The 21,890-nt window shown below is 47.1% G+C and overlaps 1 long non-coding RNA gene across 2 annotated transcripts; it reads left to right on the forward strand.

Annotated features, from left to right (window-relative positions):
* Window positions 1-473: 473 nt before the first annotated feature.
* LOC138995852 (uncharacterized) lies at window positions 474-21,762 on the forward strand. Of its 2 annotated transcripts, none has more exons than XR_011468682.1 (3): window positions 474-590; window positions 7,190-7,281; window positions 21,665-21,762. It is a non-coding gene; the product is annotated as an uncharacterized lncRNA (long non-coding RNA). The 2 variants fall into 2 exon arrangements; XR_011468681.1 differs by lacking the exon at window positions 21,665-21,762 and adding an exon at window positions 9,121-9,706.
* The last annotated feature ends 128 nt before the right edge of the window (window positions 21,763-21,890 follow it).

Here is a 21,890-nt window from a genome sequence, read left to right on the forward strand (position 1 = left end):
GCTTCTTTCTCAAGTTCAGAACCCTGTTCTGGAGCTACCCAGCCTGGGATGTAGCCCATGGCCCCGGGTCTGGACCTGAAGGGCTGGCTCCAGCATTAGGCATTTGGGGAATATTGTTGAGTTGAAGGATGCATAATTAGAAAGGAATGAATACTCCCAGCCTGCTCATTTTGCAAGCCCCAAACTAGAAACGGATGACAAATGTCACAAACAGTAATTTAATCCTCTTACTAAAGAGATTAGAACTAAAACAAGGCAGGCTTGGTGTACAAGCAGAAGCGTCACGTACTGAGCAGTGTCTTAGGGGGGAAACAATGTAAGGAAGATTAATTTCTAAACAATAACTTTCTGGAAGCTTCTCGGGCCTATGAGTCTTCTGGCTGACCTGTCACACACGATTTTTCCATTGTTCACAGCAGAAGCAGCGTCTTTCTACTTAGCAGAGCAGCATCTCCCCCCACCCTCCCGATACTGTTCTCAGAGCAAACCTAGATGGTTGAGCCAGAGGCACACGGATGCAGGGGAGCGGGAGACAGAAGGTTCCGGCAAACGATGTGAACTGTATTTTGCAGGCGCTGCTTGGCTGTCCCGTAAGTGCTCCCTTCCACCTTGCTTCGACCGAGTCAACACAGCTCGGGCGTGGTTGCTCTTCGTATTCCCTAAGAGCAGGGACGATTCTTTCATTCCATCCCCCGTGGTGGGAGGACTCCGGGGGGCGCGTCCAGGCCTCTCAGTAAAGTTTTCATCAAAGCACTGCTTCCTTCCCCCTGTTGCTTTTGGAAGGCCCTGGCTCTGTGACAACCGCACCTCCGCTGAGCTTTTCCACAGCAGCCTTGGATTCCTGCCCCGCCCCCTCCCATCTGCACGCCCCCATTTCCTCTCTTCTCTGTGTTGGCTCTTTGTGGTTCTTCTGGGTAAACTGGCTGAAGAGTAATGAACCCAAAATACCTAAGTGACAAATGAGTCACCACGCTTCGATAGCAGATCTCTGACGATGAGCGGGTGTGTTGGGGGGTAAATAGCAGAGGAGGTGGCTGCGGGGGGGGGGGGGGGGGGGAAGGAGGGGGCGGGGGGAGGAAAATAGATACAAAATGAACAAGTTGGCAGAGGTGGCTGAGAGCAGCTGAGTGGGCGCAGGGGGCGGGGAACTCGATGGGCTTGCCAAGGTGAGAGTGGCGCTGTGGCTTGTCACGCCCTGGCTGACTCAGGCCCAGAGCAGGCCCCTCGGCAACGGCTAACACCGGGCTGTCTAGTAAAACTCAGCTGGACCGGCCACCTGACTGCAGGCCTCTTCTGTTTACAAGTTCTGAGTCCCAGGGCCAGGAATTCTTGGTTCAGGCTGGGGCAGGGCTGCTACTTAGAGACACAGTGGTGTGTTGCTCTAAGGCCATGGCCTGGGTGATAGGAGTCGGGGCCTAAGTTAAATCTCTCCTCTGTACTTTTCTGTTTGTCTGGATTTTTCAGAATGCATCATTTCCCCAAAACATTATCTTGAAGCGTACGGTGGAGCTGGTCGGCCAGCTCAAGGCAGGAGGCTCCGGGCAGCCCTAAGGGTGGGCGTGATGGTCAGCAAAGGCTGAGAAACCGGGGCCACTTGCAACTTCAGCTTGACTTAGAAAGCACTGAGCATGTGACCTGGTAGCTTAGGACATGACTCCTGCTTTTTGTTCTTTCCTAAGTCAAAAAGGAGTGGAGTAGGCTGAGTCCCTGAGACATGTCTAGTGTCTGATTTTGTGGGGATCTGCCTGGCCAGCCCCCGGTCCCTCTCAAAGACTGACTGTCAAACTGGTACAAGAAGCCAGGGTGAGGAGGAACAAACTTCCTTTTACCCTCAAGCTTTCTCTAGTTGGTCTAATAATCATCAAACAGACATGAGACAGATCAGCAAGAGAAAATGACCAAGTTTGAGAGCATCAGAGACTCCCATGCAGGAGAGGTTCAGAGACAGAAATGGGGACCTCTGAGCTAGGGATGAGGTCATGCACCTTGGGGGCTTCAGAGGATCATTGCAGGGGAAAAGAAGAACGGCGGTTCAGTAGAGAGCAGTGGGCCCTGCCCAATAGATAGTAGCTAAAGGGAGGGGCCGGGTTTCTCCTGAGTCTGAAGCTAAAACTGCCTTTAGTTCAGAGTAATCTGCACACCCCTGAGGCACAGCTTGTGGTGGCTCCGTCTGAACCCCCACACCAGAAAGTAAAACCACGTGTGCGAGGAACGAGGGCTCAGATGCAGAGACTGTCACTAGGGTGTGGCTGCCAGGAGAATGTTATGGGAAAAGAAATGATCAAATGTCCCGGGGGTAGGCTGTCTCAGATTAGGAGGACGATAGGGTTAGGTCACAGGCTGTCTGGTTCTTGTTTTAGGTTAAAACCCAGGAAGTTTAGGGACTTGCTTAAACACAGGGAAAGACAAAACAAGTTGGTGTGTGTCTTTAAGCCTGAAGCTACGTTCTGCTTCACTGGCTGGACTCAGCCCGTAGGCTCATCTCGGGCAGCCCTCACCCCTATCCCGCATACGTGTACCATCAGATCCACGACTCGGAAAGGGCAAAGCTTGGCATCAAGAGGAAGGGGGAGACTGGAAACTGCCAAGGCTTGGTAGCTAGAAAGAAAACTACAGGTCCTACAAAGAAAGACCAGCCCTGGACAGTTTGGCTCAGTGGATAGAGAATCGGCCTGTGGACTGAAGGGTCCTGGGTTTGATTCCAGTCAAGGGCACATGCCCGGGTTGCGAGCTCGATCCCCAGCGGGTGACGTGCAGGAGGCAGCCAATCAATGATTCTCTCTCATCATTGATGTTTCTATCTCTCTCTCTCTTCCTCTCTGAAATCAATAAATATATATATATATATATTTTTTTTTAATATATTTTATTGATTTTTTTACAGAGAGGAGGGGAGAGGGATAGAGAGTCAGAAACATCGATGAGAGAGAAACATCGATCAGCTGCCTCCTGCACACTCCCTACTGGGGATGTGCCCGAAACCAAGGTACATGCCCTTGACCGGAATCGAACCTGGGACCCTTCAGACCGCAGGCTGATGCTCTATCCACTGAGCCAAACCGGTCAGGGCAATAAAAATATATTTAAAAAAAAATCAGAACCCAAGACTTGATCCCCATTAAGTTCCTTAAGAGCCCTGTCTGCTCACTTGGACCTACATTCAGCTGAGCCAACCAGTGAATTACTTACTTACAAACCTCTCTGGAAATGATTCATGAAAATCATCTCAGGGAAATCCATATTCTTGGCCTCAGAAGTCTTCATTTCAAATGCTTTTTAAGACACTATAGATAATATATGCTTGTTATAAAAATAAATGTAGAAACAAAAAATTAGCCATCGTCCCAACACTCAAAATGTTCACAGTGTAGTGTGTTTCCTCCTAGTCCTTTTCTAGGCATAGGTTTATTTTTTTTTAACCCGGTTGCTGTCATTCTGTATATAGAATTGTGTGTGCTGCATTTTGCTAAATGTATCTTACTGTCTTTCCCGGTTATCACATGGAAATGATGTCCCCATAATTATTATGGCTGACTCATAAGCCATAGAGTTGACTGAATTCTCCCCAATGTTTTGAGCATTGTGTTTATTTTGCTTTTTTAAAACTATAATTCTTTAATGTACGGAATTTGGAGATTTCACATCAGCCCCACCACTTAGCCATGGGGTAAATCCTACCAATATCTGGATGGGTAACCTGAGAGCTAGCGGAGGGACCCACAGGACAGACAATCAGAGGGAGCTGCCAGTGTCACTCCTGGGGGGTGTCAGTACAGGGTCCTGAAGGACATAGCCATGGCTGAAGGCAGTGTCACCAGCGTCCAGCTGTGCATTTCCCTGCTAAATGTGGCCCCCAAGTTCCATATTCGGCCCAGCATTTTCAAGGATCCTGCAGAGAACAGATAATATTTTCGATGAGTAAAAATAACAGTAAAATGGATCTCGTTTTAAAACATTTATAAAATGCCTTCCTGTCTCTTCTCTGATTTCCTATTGGAGATTCTGATTTCCTCTGGGCTTCCCTGGGTGGGTCACTTGCTGGAGGGGCATCTTCTGAGCTGCAGAGTTAGGGCAGCAGAAGCAGAGAGAGTTGGCATCAGTCAGGATGGGTAGAGGGGGCTATGGATAATTGATCATTTAGCATAGTTGTGTGGCTGTCATTAAATATTTCAGGCCAGCCCTAGCTGGTTTGGCTCAGTGGATAGAGCGTCAGCCTGCAGACTGAAGGGTTCCAGGTTTGATTCCGGTCAAGGGCACATGCCCAGGTTATGGGCTCAGTCCCCAGTGTGGGGTATGCAAGAGGCAGCCGACCGAAACGGCCCCGGCGTGGTAGGGACAACCCCGGTGAGGTTGAAACGGCCCCCGTGAGGTAGGGACGACCCCAGTCAGGTCGAAACGGCCCCGGTGTGGTAGGGACAACCCCGGTGAGGTTGAAACGGCCCCCGTGAGGTAGGGACGACCCCAGTCAGGTCGAAACGGCCCCGGCGTGTTAGGGACAACCCCAGTCAGGTTGAAACGGCCCCCCGTGAGGTAGGGACGACCCCAGTGAGGTTGAAACAGCCCCCGCGAGGTAGGGACGACCCCAGTCAGGTCGAAACGGCCCCGGCGTGGTAGGGACAACCCCGGTCAGGCTGAAACGGCCCCCGTGAGGTAGGGACGACCCCAGTCAGGTTGAAACGGCCCCGGTGTGGTAGGGACAACTCCAGTCAGGTTGAAACAGCCCCGGTGTGGTAGGGACAACCCCGGTGAGGTTGAAACGGCCCCCGTGAGGTAGGGACGACCCCAGTCAGGTCGAAACGGCCCCGGCGTGGTAGGGACAACCCCGGTCAGGTTGAAACGGCCCCCGTGAGGTAGGGACGACCCCGGTGAGGTTGAAACAGCCCCCGTGAGGTAGGGACGACCCCAGTCAGGTCGAAACGGCCCCGGCGTGGTAGGGACAACCCCGGTGAGGTTGAAACGGCCCCCGTGAGGTAGGGACGACCCCAGTCAGGTCGAAACGGCCCCGGCGTGGTAGGGACAACCCCGGTGAGGTTGAAACGGCCCCCGTGAGGTAGGGACGACCCCGGTGAGGTTGAAACGGCCCTGGTGAGGCTCAGACGGCCCTGGTGAGGTTGAGACTGCTCCAGTGAGGCTGGGACAAATAAAGGGGACCAGTATGGACTGATGAACAGGTGTAGATACAGAAGCAGAGCAACATTGAACAGAATGTTAAACTACAATGGGGAGCCTGGGGAGGGTTGCGGGGGGGATTAAGAGACCAACTGAAGGACCCATATGCATGCATATAAGATTAACCAATGGACACAAGACACGGGACGGGGGGGGGGCGGGGGGTAGGGGCCGAGGGAATGTCATGGGGGGGAAAAAGGAGACATATGTAACACTCTTTGTAATACTTTAAGAAATAAAAATTATTATACAAAAAAAAAAAAAAAAAAAAAAAAAAAAGAGGCAGCCGACCAATGATTCTCTGACAGTATTGATGTTTCTATCTCTCTCTCCCTCTCCCTTCCCCTCTGAAATCAATAAAAATATATTTTAGAAAAAAAATTTTAAAAAAATATTTCAGGCCAGTGATGTTTCCATACAGAGGCGAGTCCTGTGTCACCCAGACTCCAGTTCCTGGGCTTTAACGGGAGATAGTGAGCTCCCCACTAAGCCCTGCTTGGTGATTGTTTCATTATTTCATTTAAGCGGCCCGGAGTTAGTGCTCTTTTCCCCATTTGGCACATGAGGCCATGAAACCACAGAAAGTAAAAGAACTCTCCCCACGGCACATGGCTATTAAATGTTTGAGCCTAGATTGGAACCCAGGGCCGTCTTTAAAGTCTGTGGTCTTTCCATCATGCTGCCTCTCTTAACCTAACAGATAAACATGCTTGTAATAAAAAATTACTTAATACTTATCAATTAAGGGTGGAACTTTCTCTGAGATCCAAAAGTCACCATCGCAGGCAGGCAGACTCCTTCATAACCTGAAGACAACTCATGAAGACCAGGGGTCAGCCGGGTCGGCTTCGGGTAAGGAGCTCTTCCAGGGATTATACTCGTCTTTTTCATTCCCATATTCCCACTCCTCGTGCAGTGCTTAGCCCATAGTAGGTGCTCAATAAAATTTGTTGGATAAATGAGTGAAAATCATATTTTACCAAGTCTGGCCCAGAGGCGCGAGCTGAGTTAGGGATGGTTTGTGATCCACTCCCCAGGTGTAGATAGATGTGTTTCTCAGGATGTGTTGTCTGAACTGAGGAGGCCCATACCAGCATTGGTCAGGAGCGTGTGTGGTTATCCACAATCAGCTCTAGGTCTTAAGCACGAAACCATCTGACATGGGAAGTGAAGAGTTTCCCTTTCCCTCCTGCCCTCGCAGCGTGGAGTGAAGATAAACGCTCTCTTGCTCTCTTCTCCCTGATCCCTAAATCCCACTGGATTTGTGTGAGGCCCCCGGAAGGGACTCCCTCCTCCAGAGAGTGCCCACAGCCTCCTGCTTGCTCCCCCAGGGAGAATGTGGACTGCAAGTGTACATTTAGCCCAGTCATTAAGCCACGAATACTGTGCCCAAGAAATAAGAAAGCGAAAGCATTACAAGTAAATTCTGTCATAATCCTAAATCTCCCCAATGTGTCAACTCCGGGAAAGTCCGGGTCTCCAGCAGGAACCCATCTGCTGTATTTCTGGTGTGACACCCCTCTGTTTATGTTTGCTCATTTCTCTCACAGAGTGCCAGGAGAGAAAAAGTGATATTTAAAATTTTTCATCTGCTACTATTTATGCAAACACATTGCTCTCCAAGTGTGGGTTGAGCGATGTGAGTAAAGCAGACACAGCCTCCGACGGACCAGAGTGTAACTTACTAAAAAAGAGGGGAGAAATGCATGCCCTTCTGAGGATGGGAAGACAGGAATGTCCTCGGACCAGCCACACCGGACGGGGGAGAAGTTCTGGGTCTTGAGCCCCACCTTGGAGGCCTCATTCGCATCTATGGGCTTCTCCTGTGTGCAAGCCACTCAGGGGCTGCTTAGAGCTCTAGATCCCTGGCTGAGGACATCACGGTGAGCAATTATGGGAGAGCATGCTACTGACATAAGGAGGAAGAGGAGGAAGAAACTCCACCAAACTCTTTGCTAAGTGCTTCACATACTTCATTTCATCGAGACAGCGATCCTGTGATACTGTCTTTGTTTTCCAGACCGCGCTTCGCAGAGGCCATACAACCTTGCTCGGGATCATGGGACGTAGGCTGTCTATTTTGAGATCCGCGCCCTTTCACCTATATCACAGGTAAGAGGCTTCCGAGGCTTAAGCTCTAATGGTATATGCACTTGGAACCTAAATACCTAACATTTGTCGTGAGCTTACTATGAGATAGTGCTGGAGACAAAGAATGTCAAAGTCCTTTATATGTTAACAAATGGAAAGCTTGTAATCACCCCATGAGGTAGACACTGCTATTGTCCCATTTTACAGATGGGGAAACCGAGTTCACATATGACTCAAGTTGTCCGAATCACAAGGAAATATCAGAAGCCATTCTGGATCCAAGTCTAGGCCGTTAAGCACAGCACCACACTGCCTCTCCTCTGAGGAGAGCTTTTAAACATTCTGGAATCCTCCACCCCTTCGACTACCCATACACACATATAACAGGGATGATACCCAGGAACACAGTATTTGAGTTCCTCCCTACAACCCTCTTTTTGCAGCCCTGAGGCCTTGCCTGGATGATCAATGCCTCAGGCAGGTCAGGACTGTTACAACAAGCTTGAAAAACAAACTGGATAATCAACACTCTTTAGAAGTTCAAGAGTTCCTTAAGATAAAGAGGCTATTCCAGGGGTCCTCAAACTCTTTAAACAGGGGGCCAGTTCACTGTCCCTCAGACCGTTGGAGGGCCGGACTATAGTTTAAAAAAAAACGATGAACAAATTCCTATGCACACTGCACATATCTTATTTCAAAGTAAAAAACAAAACGGGAACAAATACAATCTTTGTATTTGCATGTGGCCCGCGGGCCGTAGTTTGAGGACCCCTGGGCTATTCCTTTGTGTGTGGCAGCTGCCAGCAGGCCTCCTCTCCCCCGCCCCCCCCATGCTAGAGGAGATGGAGTAGATGGTCCCACATCAGGCCCAGAGTCCCTTGTCCTTTCCTAACTGCTCATCTCCAGGTTTCTGCCTGAAGGAGAATGAAATAAATTAAGGGGACATCAAGGACAGGAGAGCTACTTCCTATTCCCCATGGAATCCCTTGGTTGGTAGGGCATCGCCTTGAAGAGGGCACAGCCGTGGGGTGAGGGAGCCAGGCCCAGTCTCAGAGCCAGGAGCACCATCCACAGCAGCGATTTTCAACCCGTGCGTTGAGAGAATTTTTAAAACATGTAATACCTGACTACTTAGTCAAGGGCACTGGCCTCTTTCGCCTTAAATTGTCAAATACCAAAATATGACAACAGCCAATACAACAAGAGCTGTCCAGTGTGAATGAATCAAAATTATACCTTTTTTTTTTGGTCAGATCAGCAAAAAAATATATTGTTTGGTGTGCTGTGGAGCTTGCGTAATTAGTTCAGGTGTGCCATGAGACAGGAAAGCTTGAAAACCGCTGAGGTACAGAGAAACCAGCCGAGGGAGGGAGGAATCTGAAAGGCTGGGCCTTACCCCAAAGACACAGGGTTGAGCTGAAAGAAACTATTTACATAATTGAGTGACTGAGTTTTCAAACCTGTTGAACTAAAATTAGGTTTTCCCCTCTGGCGACCTAGCAGGGGGGGTGCGGTGGGGAAGGGTGTTGAGAAGGCGACATTAGAGAAGAAGGAAACCATGTTTTCTTTACACATCTGAGTGGTGTGAGTAATTCTGTGATCCTGGTTTACACCTGCAAGGCTGGGCAGATGTGAGTTTCAGCAGCCACATTCAAAGCTGAGGCTGCCGGGCCTCGTTCAGCCCCTCTCCATAGCGACCTTTCTCTGCGGGCCTGGTCTCTCCCCAGAGAGTTCCACATCCCTATATTTAGACAACGTAAGACCACATCCATTAACCTCAACCACAGCACCCAGTGTGGGTAAACTGCCTGGCTCTCTTGGGGGAGGACGATGGTGACAGTGGGGTTCTTTGTGCCCAAGGAGTGGACTGCTGCCGCTTTCTATTGCCCGTGTGTGTCCAGGACAGTGACCACGGCAGAAGGTGATCACCCACAACTGAGAGTCTACAGTCACCCCCGTTCCCATCACAAGAGGAAGATGCTGAAGACCAGCCCAGGAGAAGGGACGAGAGGAACACCGCTGTGTCGTGAAGGAGTGTGTGTGTGTGTGTGTGTGTGTGTGTGTGTAAAGGGACCTGGTGCATCCTGTGGCAGAAGGTTCCTATTATGCTAGAAATCGAAAATGAGGGAAGAGGAATGGTCTCCAAGGACATAATCGCCCCTTCCTATCTCTGTGCCATCTTCCCCGTGACAGGCTGCAACAATGTAGAAGATAGGAGCCCAAGTTTGGAGGTTCATATCCCAGTTTTGCCACTTCCTTCCTGTGTAACCCTGGGCAAGTTACCTAACCTCTCTGTGCCTTTCATCTGGTCTCTCATCTGTAAAATGAAGAACATAATAGTACCTTCCTCACAGGATTGTCAGAGGATTAAATGACACATATAAAACCTAAAGAACAGTTCCTGGCACATAATAAGCCCTCAATAAATTTGGCTGTAATTATTTTATGACAAGGGTAAGAGTCGTATGATTTTGAAGGCCCTTCTAGTTTAAGGTACCCCTTAATTTACTAACAAATGAATAAGGGTAAACTCTAATTGGATTTTTCAACACACTAATTATAGAGTATCTCCCTCCATAAGCTGATTCCCCTTCACAAGGACCTGCACCCTCACCCCTGGAAAGAAAGATGTTCATTCAATGAATCAGATCCTCCAGCCAAACAGGGTTTGGAACAAGTTTGACCTCTGACCCTTCCTGTCATGAAGAACTTGCTGATAACCATGTTGTACAAGAAGACAGTCCCCGACGGCTGACCTTTTCCTCCTGTAGGCTGAGGTCAGGGTCAAGTCCATCTTCATTCGAAATACGCACTTTAGCATGAAAACAATATTCATGGAGAGAACGTGGGTTTTACATTTTGATCTCATGGCTTCCTCACTGGGAGAGTCTAAGGCAAGCATGTCAAACTCAAAGGCTAACACGGGCCAAATAAACAAGGTTTAAATGTATGTGGGCCACAAAAAAACCAAAAGCTTCAATTTTCATAGAAACGTAGGTTTATTTCGATAGAGACATGCTGAATACAAAGGGCTGAAATAAGTCATTGTTAATATAAAATAATATAACATTTTAAGAAAAATCAATATTTTTTCTTGAACATTAACTTACCAGACACTGAATAACTGCACAAATAAATAAGAGTAACATAAATAAACCTATTTTTCTTGTTCTCCGAAAGTGAGATATTTCCTGTTGCACACACCAGACAAGTCAGTCCAAGACTAATGACATGGCCATTGGCTGCTAAAATATTCGCTGCTAGTATTAGTGGAGAGAAATGGTGCACCTGCGCGCAAGGCACGTAAGGGAAATGAATGAAACACGATTATAGTAATCAGCCATTAGCGAATGTTGTAGTTCATTATTGATAATTATGTATAATAGGATATTGTAAAAATTAAGTTATGAAATTTTTATTAAAACTTTTTTACATACTATTGTATTGACTGGGCCACAAAAATATTCGTTGTGGGCCACATGTGGCCCACAGGCTGCGAGTTTGACATGCTTGTAGTAGGATCTTGTGAGGGAGGATGAAATTAAATTACTCATATAAAGTGACCAGCATAGAGTAGGCACTCATTAAATGCCAGTTCCACTTCCTCCCCTTTCCTGCTGAGACACAGAGCCTGCCTTGGGGGAGGGGCATTCATTGAGTGATGTGTCAGTCTTTGTTCTCTCACTCTACTGAGCACGAGATGGTGAGGATGGGAAGAAACAAGCATCCATTGATTTGATCTGTTCTACCTAGCGAAAACATCTTTCTCTTCTAGCACTTAAAAAAGCGATCAAAGTCCAGCGGTTAGTGACTTACCCAGCTGCTCTAAGACCACCTTGACCAAGCTAGGAATAAGTGCCCTGCTCATCTCTTTGGAGGGTGGAAACAAGTAAGGCCTCAAGAAAATCTACCCCAAACCTTTCCAAGTTTACAGGGCGTGTGGAACACCCAAGGGGGCAGGACAAGTGAGACTGGGGTCAGGCTTGGCCATGCATTGAGGTGCTTCATTGTCAAGCGGGGAGCTAGTGCATGTCCTGCCAGCTTCTTACCAGCGTTTTAAGGACAACACGGAGCCTCCGGTCCAGCCCCCCTTAGCTGTATCATTCACAATCACCAAGCCCCTCGCCTTTCCTGCTAAGATCCAGTCAAGCTCCCAACCATCAAGCCCTACCTGCCCCTCCCCCACCTCCTTGTCTTCACCCACCCTGAGAACTTTTCTGAGAGGCAGCAGAGACCGAGAACCAGGGGCCCTGTGGACGGAGTCATCGTAGCTGTTGACACAAAGTGCTGACATTGGAAAGTACCGCTGCTGAATCAAAAAGCCACTTCCCAGAGACAACAGCCCTGCTCAAGGCTTGGTTCCTGGAACACCACTGGTTGGGTCCAGACCCCGAAGCCTCCTCTGCCTCAGTTTCCCAGCCCGTGGGAAGGGAGTGGCAACAAAGGGAGATTGCTCCCTGCCGCCCAACCGGTCATCGCTCTACGTGTGAATGACTTGACCAGCTGTCAGAAAGCTATGAAAATTAACTCGTATTTACCACGTATTCTGAGGCGAAAGGTGACAAAATTAGGCAGAGCTGAGGCAAGTGGTAGGGTGTTAGCTGGGGTGCCGTGGGTTTTGACAGAATGTCCTTTAGCTTGTGAACTGAACTTTAATTCTTGTCAAAGCAGACAATTTTGGACCACAGTCATTTTATTTTTTATTCTTTTCCTTTGTAAAACGCTTTCATCTCTTTCCTTCTAAGTGTTGGAATCTAAGAGCCACTCCACCCAGCTGAGCTGCCCAGGACTGCAATTTAAAAAGTAGTGAGCATAGTTCAGATTCTTCTCCACACCATGTCACCTAAAGGAATAGTATCTAGCTTTCTTCTCTTTCTTTCCTTCTCTCTCTTTAAAAACAAACAAACATTTTTATTGACTTCAGAGAGAGAGAGAGAGAGAAACATCAGTGATGAGACAGAATCATTGATTGGCTGTGTACTGCACACCCCACAGTGGAGATCGAGCCTGCTACCCGGGCATGTGTCCTGACTGGGAATTGAACCATGACCTCCTGGTTCATAGGTCGACACTCAGCCGTTGAGCCAAGCCAGCCGGGCTCTTTCCTTCTTTATTTAATGAAACAAGTAAAATGTGTAGGATTGGAACTCCATTCGGTCCTGTTCAGCGTTTGCCCTGAAAGGTGACTTAGCTCCTGTGACATTTGCAGGGGAGCCTCATTCCAGGCTCATTCTGGAAATGCTGACGTTTCTTTGCTCCGGGCCCCTTATTCTTTTTGCCTCTCCGCTCCGACTTCAAAAAGGGAAAGATGGCCACGATGGCCTGCCATCTGCTGTCCCCAGCTCTGAAGTAAGACACGCAAAGCCTGGCCTTCTCTGATGAGGAGCAGCGAGGAGGAGGAAGTGGGAAGAGGCCCCAGGGCTGCGGTGGAGACTCAACCAGCAAAGTCAGCACCTGCAGGCGGAAGAAGGCAGCGAATGAGCGTGTGCCCAGTGCGCCCCAGAGAAACCGCCAGATAGTCCAAGTCGGGGCTGGCGAGCCGCTTTCTGAACCCTGAGGGCACTGCTCGAGGCAGTTGGTGGCACGGGCTCCCTCTGAAGCCAGGGACTGCTTCTCGTGGGACTAATTAGTCCCTCTGCCTCACTCTCACCTCCTGGATGCCCCCCCCCCCCACCTCCTCGCTTTGATCTGAATTCTTCTCAGGGGTTCCTATTACAGGCTGGTTCCACTTGAAATCAATTCCCAGTGTCCACAGTTTCATCTATACCCTAAAAACAGAAACAGATGAAAAATGTCATCACGATCAAAATAAATGAAAATGAGTCCCCACTCCTGACACAATTTTGATTTGTTTCCAATGCAACAGATTATACCTACTTCTCATCTTGCTTTGTCACTTGCCATATTTGATTCCCTTTTCCTTCTTCCTCCTTTTGGGCCAACCCATTGACACCCAGCCCACAAAACAGCTCCACGAACAACCCTTTAGTTAGGACAGTACCGGGCCCTCCATCGAACGTGATCAGCAATGTGCGAGGCAGCACCGGGCCTGCCACCTCTCTGAACACGCCTGGGACCACGTGTGTCTCCATTTCTGTGACTCATCAACCTCTCTGTCTGGTTTCGATGCTGTTAGAGTACTTTGGGGTGACGTGTGAGAGGCAGACCTACTTCCAGAAATTCAAATTAATGGTTGTCATCGTCCACTGAACCTCAGACAGAAGATGGACTCAGGATTTGCTGAGTGGCCCCAGCAGCTAAGAGCCAGCAGAGGCAGGGGGCACCCACACCCAGGCTGTCCCGGGAGGTGTCAGCACACTTGGTCTCCTGAGGATGGTGGTTTGCACATTGTTTGTGGTTTGCCATCATTTCAGCGGATAAAAATCCCCAAAGGCTCACTGACCCCGCTGACCGCCACTTACCAACGCAAAAACAAACAAACTGACGTTTGCTCATTGAGAAGAAGGCCAGAGCTTTGGCAGAGCACAAGAATAATGTCTTCGGCTCCCCAAGGCCTCATGGCCTCCACAAATATTTATTGATGTCATTCAAGTCCTCTAAGGGTGGGTCATGCGTAATGTCCCAGTCATTTGGGTCTTGCAAATGCCCTTGGAAGGTCGATGCCTTAGAGTAGAACCAGGGAATGGATGATGGGCAGACTAGGTTCTTGATTTTTACAAAATATGGTAAGGAGCCTAGGAGCAGCAGCTGCCTGAGCCTCCACTTGCTCAGGATTAATCGCTGAGTCGACTGACGACTGTTAAAGATGTTTCTCTCTAAAAGTTGGTGAGGAGACAGGACGGTCCAAAGTGGTCACCAGGATGGTCAGTGACGGAAATGCTGGCATAAGAGGAAAGAAAACGTGCTTCTGAGGTCACGTGGGCAAGCCCTCGGGCAGTGCCCCTGGGGGCAGCTGGGCTGGTGAAAAAAACAACAAAATAATCCCATTAAGTTCCCATTATCTGACACATTAGAAACTCTAATGAGAGGCTTTCGGAAGAGCGGAGCAGCAGGAGGGCACCTCTAATGGGCCCTGTCCTCTGTGAGGTTGTCACTGTCACCGTGGGCAAGCCGAGCACCCGAGTGTCTCCGAGCAGTTTCTCTGGAAGAGAGTGGATTGGGCACCGTGGGCCCCGGGAGCCCCTCAGGGAGCCATGACCAAGAGACAGAGAAGCAGCCCGGAGCGAGGCTGGCACCTGGAGGAGACCCTCGGCCTGAAGGGTGATCGCCTTGAACCCTGCGTTTTGTGAAATGTTCTCAGAAAGTCTGAACGGATTTCACTTTGAAGGTCGCAGATTCTTTTTTAAAAAATTGTTATTGATTTGAGAGAGAGAGGAAGGGAGAGGGAGGAGGAAGAGAGAGAGAAGTGAGAGAGAAACATTGATCGGTTGTGCCCTGTACACACCTGGACTGGGGATGAAGCCTGCAACCTGGGCATGTGCCCTGACCGGGAATTGACCCGGTGACCTTTCAGTGCAGGGGATGACGCCCAACCAACTGAGTCACAGTGGCCAGGGCTGAAGGTCGCAGATGCTTTCAGGGTGGTGGTGTCTGAAGGCAGGTCAAATGCCCTGCAAAGGGCTCCCTCACCTCTGTGGTTCCCAAACTGCGTTCTCAGACTTCAGGTACCAGAGGAAGGGGACTGCGAAGGCTTATTCCCCTGGCAGTGAGCGACTGTGGAAACACACCTCACAGACCTGCCAAATGGCTTCCAGTGTTCTCTGTCCAAACACGGCGTCTCCTCACCAGCTCTGCATCTCTTCTTGGCTCTGCATGGCCCAGTAGTGCCATACCCTCCCATGGCACTGAGCCCAGAGCGTGCCCAGCGGTGCTGAGCTCCATACAGGGCGTCTGTGGGCCTCCCAGCACCCTCCGTCCCGCTCCTGGGGAGAGGAGATTACCAGGCAGCAAGTCACGCCATTGTTATTATTACCCTGAAGCGTAATAAATCTGTGAGGTGCAATAAATTAAGACAAGGCTCCTTTCTCACTTTACATGCTGCCAATAGTTTTATTATAACGGCTGGGAGACAAGAGTTTTCCTTTTTAGGCAGAGCAGAGGAAGCTGTGACATTAGAGAGAATGAAAGGAGGCTGGGAAGGAGTTTGTGAGACTGGTATTGTGCCTGAGCCGGCTCATCAGGACACCCGGCATCTAACGTTGTGCTTAATGGTGTTAGGGAACATGGGGGCCTGACAGTGTCTGGGAGAACTCATTTGAATTCATTATCATAGCAAGGTACCTGCAGTCTGCAGAGCTGGCCTCCCTCACAAGACTTATAGTGCTTTCTCTCGGTGATAAGCCCGAACTGATTTCTAAGATCACAAACTGGTTCTGGAACTCATGAAAGTCAGCAAAGGAGAGTTAGTGAGATAGCTGCAGAGGCTGACACTGTGATTATTTGTTCATGTGGGCAGTTGCAGTTGTAGAGAAACCCTACAACTCCTCGCAGGGAGATTCTGGTCGACCAGATGCCGGTCCAGAGGGCCACAGGCCCTGCCTCTCCTTCCTTGATGCCGTGCACCTCCAGGCTGCAGGAAGCGAGGGGAGGGCTTGAGCCATGCTCCCCTCCACCCTTTGCCAAGTGCAAAGCCCAAACGAGGCCTCCTCCAATCTTGTCCCAGCTTACCTGACACTGAATGATTTTTTTTGTCAGAAATCCTCCTCTTTGGTAGCAAATTCTCTTTCCAATCTCTGTTTTAGAATTCAGCCTTTCCTTTTTTTATTCAAACGTTAGTCATTCGAGACATCTTAACTCTCTGGTTGGAGAGCCTTCTTTTTATCATCTTCTGTCTCACCTAGGCTCATGGGTGCTTTCCCCTAAACTAGACCTACTGGGTGCTGGGGCTCTGCCTTCTGTGCCATTGTGTCCCCTGAATACTTATGAAGCTGGGGAACACATAGTTGATATTCAATACACAGATGGTCCCCAACTGGTTTTTTTACTTTACGGTGGTGTGAAAGTGATACCCGTGCAGTAGAAACTGTCCTTCAGATTTTAAATTTTGATCTTTTCCTGGGCTAGCAGTTTGTAGAATGATACTCTATCATGATGCTGGGCAGCCACAGCTCCCAATCAGCCACGTGATCACAAGGGTTGAGCACCGACATGCCACAGTGGACAGTGTCTCCCGTGTTCTTTGGCTGTTGTGCTCTGAGTGTGTTTAAGGTGGTTTGGGCTAGCTCTGACGTTCCCTGGGTTAGGTGTATTACATTTCGACGTAGGTTATTCTCAACTACGATGTGACATAACCCCATTCTAAGTTAGGGAGCATCTGTATAAGTGTTGATTGACTTTCAAAATAGTTGCCTAGCTTATCTGACAAATGTCAGCGCTACTCCCCTAGTTTACTATCCCCCCTGTATTGCCCTGCAATGCTCCTTATGACCTTCCAGCCCCAAATGACTGACTCCCTAGGTAACCCCCTCATCCGAACCCTAATACTCCCCACTTCGCTCCCTCTTAGAAACTACTACACCCCTTCATTGAGTCTCACTTCTTAGCAGCTAAGACAGGCAATTTCATTCTCTGAGTTGGAATAGTCTCATGAATTCTGTTTTTCTCTGCCATGTTTCCCCTGCCCCATACATTCTACCTCCACTTACTCTGTAAGAAGCCTAATCAGTACAAACTCTGGGGAAGCCGAGGTCCTCATTGTTGAATCTGGTTGAATTAAAGATTTGCTCCCTCAGCTCAAAATTAATATTATAAGTGTACTGGAAATACATTTTCTACTTTCTGGCCCCAAGCTAATATTTTTTACATGCAGCGTTCGGTATTTGGCTCAACTAGTTATTCAAATGCACAGGAAATTGCCAACTCCTTTTTTGGCCTTTTCCCTATCTCACCACTGCCCCCCCCCCCCCCCCATCACCCCAACACACACACACACACACACACACACACGTACACACGCACACACACACATCACTGGAGATGGGAATGTTGGAGTCCTTGCTGGAATTCCCCTCAGGTTGTATCATTGTTTGGAAGTTATTGGTTCTCCTCCAGGAGCAGATATGGACAGAGGAAAGAGTGCCTGTCTTAGCTCAGCATATCAAGCAGCACAAACCCTCGGCCTTCATCTCTGTAAAGCTGCTCTAGGGCAGTATGGTCTTTCTTCTAATGAATAGACAGATTCATATTACAAATATTTATCGAACACTTATCTTGTTCCCAGTGCGGTATTGTTCATTATATCATCTTATTTAACTTAATTCTAATCCTTGAAGGTAGCATGGATTTTTTTCACTTATAAATGAGGAAGCAGCCCAGCCGGTGTGGCTCCGTGGTTGAGCACTGGCCTGTGAACCAGGAGGTCAGGGCACATGCCAGGGTTATGGCTTGATCCCCAGTGTGGGGTGTGCAGGAGGCAGCCAATCCATGATTCTCTCTCATCACTGATGTTTCTATCTTTCTCGCTCCCTCTCCCTTCCTCTCTGAAATCAATTTTAAAAATATATTTTTTTTTAAATGAGGAAGCAAATGTTCAAAAGCATTAGGTGACTTGCTCTGAATGGTAGAACCTGATTTTTGGGTTCTAGGTCTACTGTTCTTCACATTTCACCATGCTTCCTCTTGTGTGCATTTTAATTCTTTATTAATAGCTCCTCTGTGCAAGAGCTGGAACTCTCTTAAATAACCTACAGAGCCCAGGAATCCCATTGCAACAAACACCATTCTACAGCCAGCATTCTCTCCTGGGTTTCATTTGGCAAATACTCAAGTACATTATGAAAGTTCACCCAGTTTCTCATTGGGAATTGGGAGCTTCGGACATCTTCAAGATTGGGTCCAAGTGTTAGACATCAAGGGAACAAACAGGAAGCCTGATGATGCTGTAAGATGCTGGTTTTATGTTCCTTTATGCCGTAGACAGTGGGTCTGAAAGTTGTATTAATTTAATTTGTTAACAATATTGAAAGTACCACAAAAATGGGGGAGGGCGGTATTTCCACCTAGATTTTTAAAAAGACCCTTTGACTATAATGTCAATTTTAAAAATCAGTTAGTAAATAACCATTATCTTTGCTATAAAAGTAGCTAGTACTTCTTCAATATTTACTATTTATCAGTTACCATTATGAATTTTTGTGTATTATTTCATCTTCACAACAGCTCTATGAGGTAAATGCTATCTTAATTTTACACCAAAGGAAACTGAGTCTCAGCGAGGTTAAGTAGTATGTCCGAGGTCACACAGCTGGGTAAGTGGCAGGGTTGGGATTTGAACTCACACAGTGTGACTGTGGAGCCAACACGTTTAACCACACTTAGGGTTGGCAGACAAAATATAGGATGTCCAGTTGAGTCTGAATTTCAGATAAACAACCCCAAATATTGCATGGAACATATTTATACTAAAAACATGTTTGTTGTTTCTCTGAAATTCAGATTTAACTGGACATCTTGTATTTTTATTTGCTAAATCTAGCAACCCTCACCACACTATCCTGCCTTGTATAAATGCACATATCTCTCTCTATTTGGGTTGCTTAACTTATGGTTTACATATGCTTGTTTTTTGTTGCAAAATAAACGATGTGAACTCATAGCTACAAAGTGAGGACAAGCCCTCTTGGATACCTTTTCCCTCCATTTTTTGAAGGCTGGGTTGGCCTGGGGACAGCCTCCTCCTTGATAATGTAGTTGACTGTAAGCTTTTCCCTTCTGATAAGAAAGAACTTTGCTGACTGTGGGCACATTCTGGCCTCCTGCCTGCACTGGGCTTTCTCATTGGCAGCCAGCGGTGTCCTGCCTGGTGCTCATTCTTATCCAACTTCCCTGCTACAGAAATCCTTGATTCCTTCTAGGAGCCGCAGAGCTGCTTGGCCGAGTAGCTGCTTCCCTCCAGAAGACTGGGAAAGAACGAGCTGGCTGCAGCTTAGCAGGGAGGGACCCTACATATAACCTCTGATATATACAACATACAAATGGGCAGCAAACACACCACCCAGCAAACATCCTGCATGACCTGTGTGTGCACTCCCCCCACTAAGTTCCTTCACGCAGTGCACGCGCGCACCTACCTGACTGCCTTCTCTCACCACCCAAATAACCTCAGCTAAAGAGAGAAGCTGCTCTCACAGCCACTGAGGCGACAAATGTCCCCCGATCACACCGTGCATTTGAAAACAAATAGAAAGCACTTTGGAATTAGCTGATCTTTATTATCTTTTAATAATGTGGATAATTGAAAATTGACCATTTATTTACAAGCCTGGGTAGTTATAGAATTACCTGTATAGTCAAGATTTTTAAAGTCTTTTAAAAGCAGCATGAATTTTTATGAACCCAGAATGAATAATGATAGATAATATTTACTATAATGAAAAAAAACATTTGTCATTGTGAAAAGCATTGTACATGCCTTATCGCTTAATTTTTACCAAAACCCTACTAAATTTTGTACTTTTACAGATAAGAACACTGAGGCTACAAGAAGTTAAGCAATTTGTGCAAGGGCGAATGGTTGATAAGTAGTAGAGTCTGCATTTAAACTTACGCAGCCTCACTCCAGAGACCCATTGGCTTAATTACTGAGCAATGATGCCTCCATAGCATAAGATCGTTAGATATCACTTCTGTGGGGGGGGGGGGGGCAAGCTTTTATAGAGAAAATTTCAAATCTGTTACTTACCCTTTTACTCCAAAGGCATGAAATAGTCTCTTTCTGAAAAAGTAAAGAATATCCAGGAGGAAATTAAGGTGGGTGGAAATGGCCAAAATGGTTAGGATTAAGTTAGATAGTAAATTCCTAAAGCATACAACCTACCAAGACTGAATCATGAAGAAATAGAAAATCTGAGCAGTCATTACTGGTCAGGAGATTGAATCAGTAACCATGGGCGTAAGCTCCTTGACATACTGGTAGGTCTTGGTGGTGACTTATGAATCTGACACCAAAAGTAAGAGCAACACAAGCAAAAATAAACAATTGGGACTACATACAACTAAAAAGCAAAAAACCCCAACCAATCCAATTAAAAGTCGGAGAGAAGATCTGAATGGATATTTTTCCAAAGAAGACATAACAGATGTTCAATAGGTACATGAAAAGATGTTCAATACATTAATCATCAGGAAAATGCAAATCAAAACCACAATGGGATATTAGTTCACACCTGTTAGAATGGTTGTTACCAAAAAGACAAGAAATGACAAGTGTTGGCAAGAATGTGAAGAGGTAGGGGAGGCCAGGGGATTGTCAAGGGTGGGGGAAAAAAAGGACACATATGTAATACCCTTTGTAATACTTTAAGCAATAAAAAAATTTAAAAAAAAAAAGAATGTGAAGAAAAGGGAACTCTTTGCACTGCTGCTGGTAATGTAAATTTGTCTAGCCAATATGAAAAGCAGTATAAAGTTTCCTCAAAAAATTAAAAATAGAGCTGTCATATGATCCAGCAATTCCACTTCTGGGTATTTAACTGAAGAAAACAAAAACACTGACTTGAAAAGATAGGTGTACACCCATGTTCATTGAGCACTATTTATAATAGCCAAGGTGTGGAAACAAACTAAGTGCCCATCCATGAATGAATGGATAAAGAAATTGTGATATAGATATAGGTATATATATCTACATCTATTCTTTAGCCATAAAAAATATGAAATCTTGCCAATATGCTAAGTTAAATAAATCAGGCAGAGAAAGATAAATACCATATGACCTCTCTTATATGTGGAATCTAAAATAAACCAAGTTCCTAGATCTAGAGAATAGATTGGTGATTGCCAGAGGCAGGGGCTCGGAGAGTGGAAGAAATGGATTGGGGGGTGGGGGTGGGGTAAAAAGATTTTAAAAAATTAGATGCCGGATGATGATTACAGAGCCCATACCACATGTGACTCACACAAGTTGGACAACACCTCTACTGGTCTATACCCTACTCAACTAGACAGGCCTACTGATCACTCCCTTGTATGTCACAGCAATGCCAAGTTGCCACAATTTAAATGCTTACTCTCATTTTCTATACTTATCTTACGGTCAACTGGTGCTATGGTCTGAATGGCTGTGTCCCTCCAAAATTCATATATTGAAATTCCAACTCCCCAAAAATGATGGTTTATAACAGTGGTCGGCAAATTGTGGCTCTCGAGCCACATGCAGCTCTTTGGCCCCTTGAGTGTGGCTCTTCCTAAGCCTTAGGAGTACCCTAATTAAGTTAATAACAATGTACCTACCTATATAGTTTAAGTTTAAAAAATTTGGCTCTCAAAAGAAATTTCAGTTGTTGTACTGTTGATATTTGGCTCTGTTGACTAATGAGTTTGCCGACCACTGGTTTAGAAGATGGGGATTTGCGAAGTGGTTAGGCCAGGAGGATGGAGCCCTCTTGAGTGGGATTAGTGCCCTTATACAAGAGGCTCCAGAGCAATCTCTAGCCCTTTCCACCAGGTGAAGACACAAGAAGACGACACTGGATGAACCAGAAAGAAGGCCCTAACCACAACATGACCATGCTGACACCTTGATCTCTGACACATTCCTCTGGAACCGTGAGAAATAAATTTCTGTTCATAAGTTACTCGGTCGGTGGTATTTTGTTATAGCAGCTCAAATGGACTAAGACAACTGGTAGTAAACAATTTTGTGGACCAGCACCAGTTCATGGGTCACATTT

Source organism: Myotis yumanensis, unplaced genomic scaffold (genome assembly GCF_028538775.1).
Source record: "Myotis yumanensis isolate MYYU_CA2020_CCGP unplaced genomic scaffold, mMyoYum1.0.hap1 SCAF_17, whole genome shotgun sequence".
Taxonomy (NCBI): domain Eukaryota; kingdom Metazoa; phylum Chordata; class Mammalia; order Chiroptera; family Vespertilionidae; genus Myotis; species Myotis yumanensis.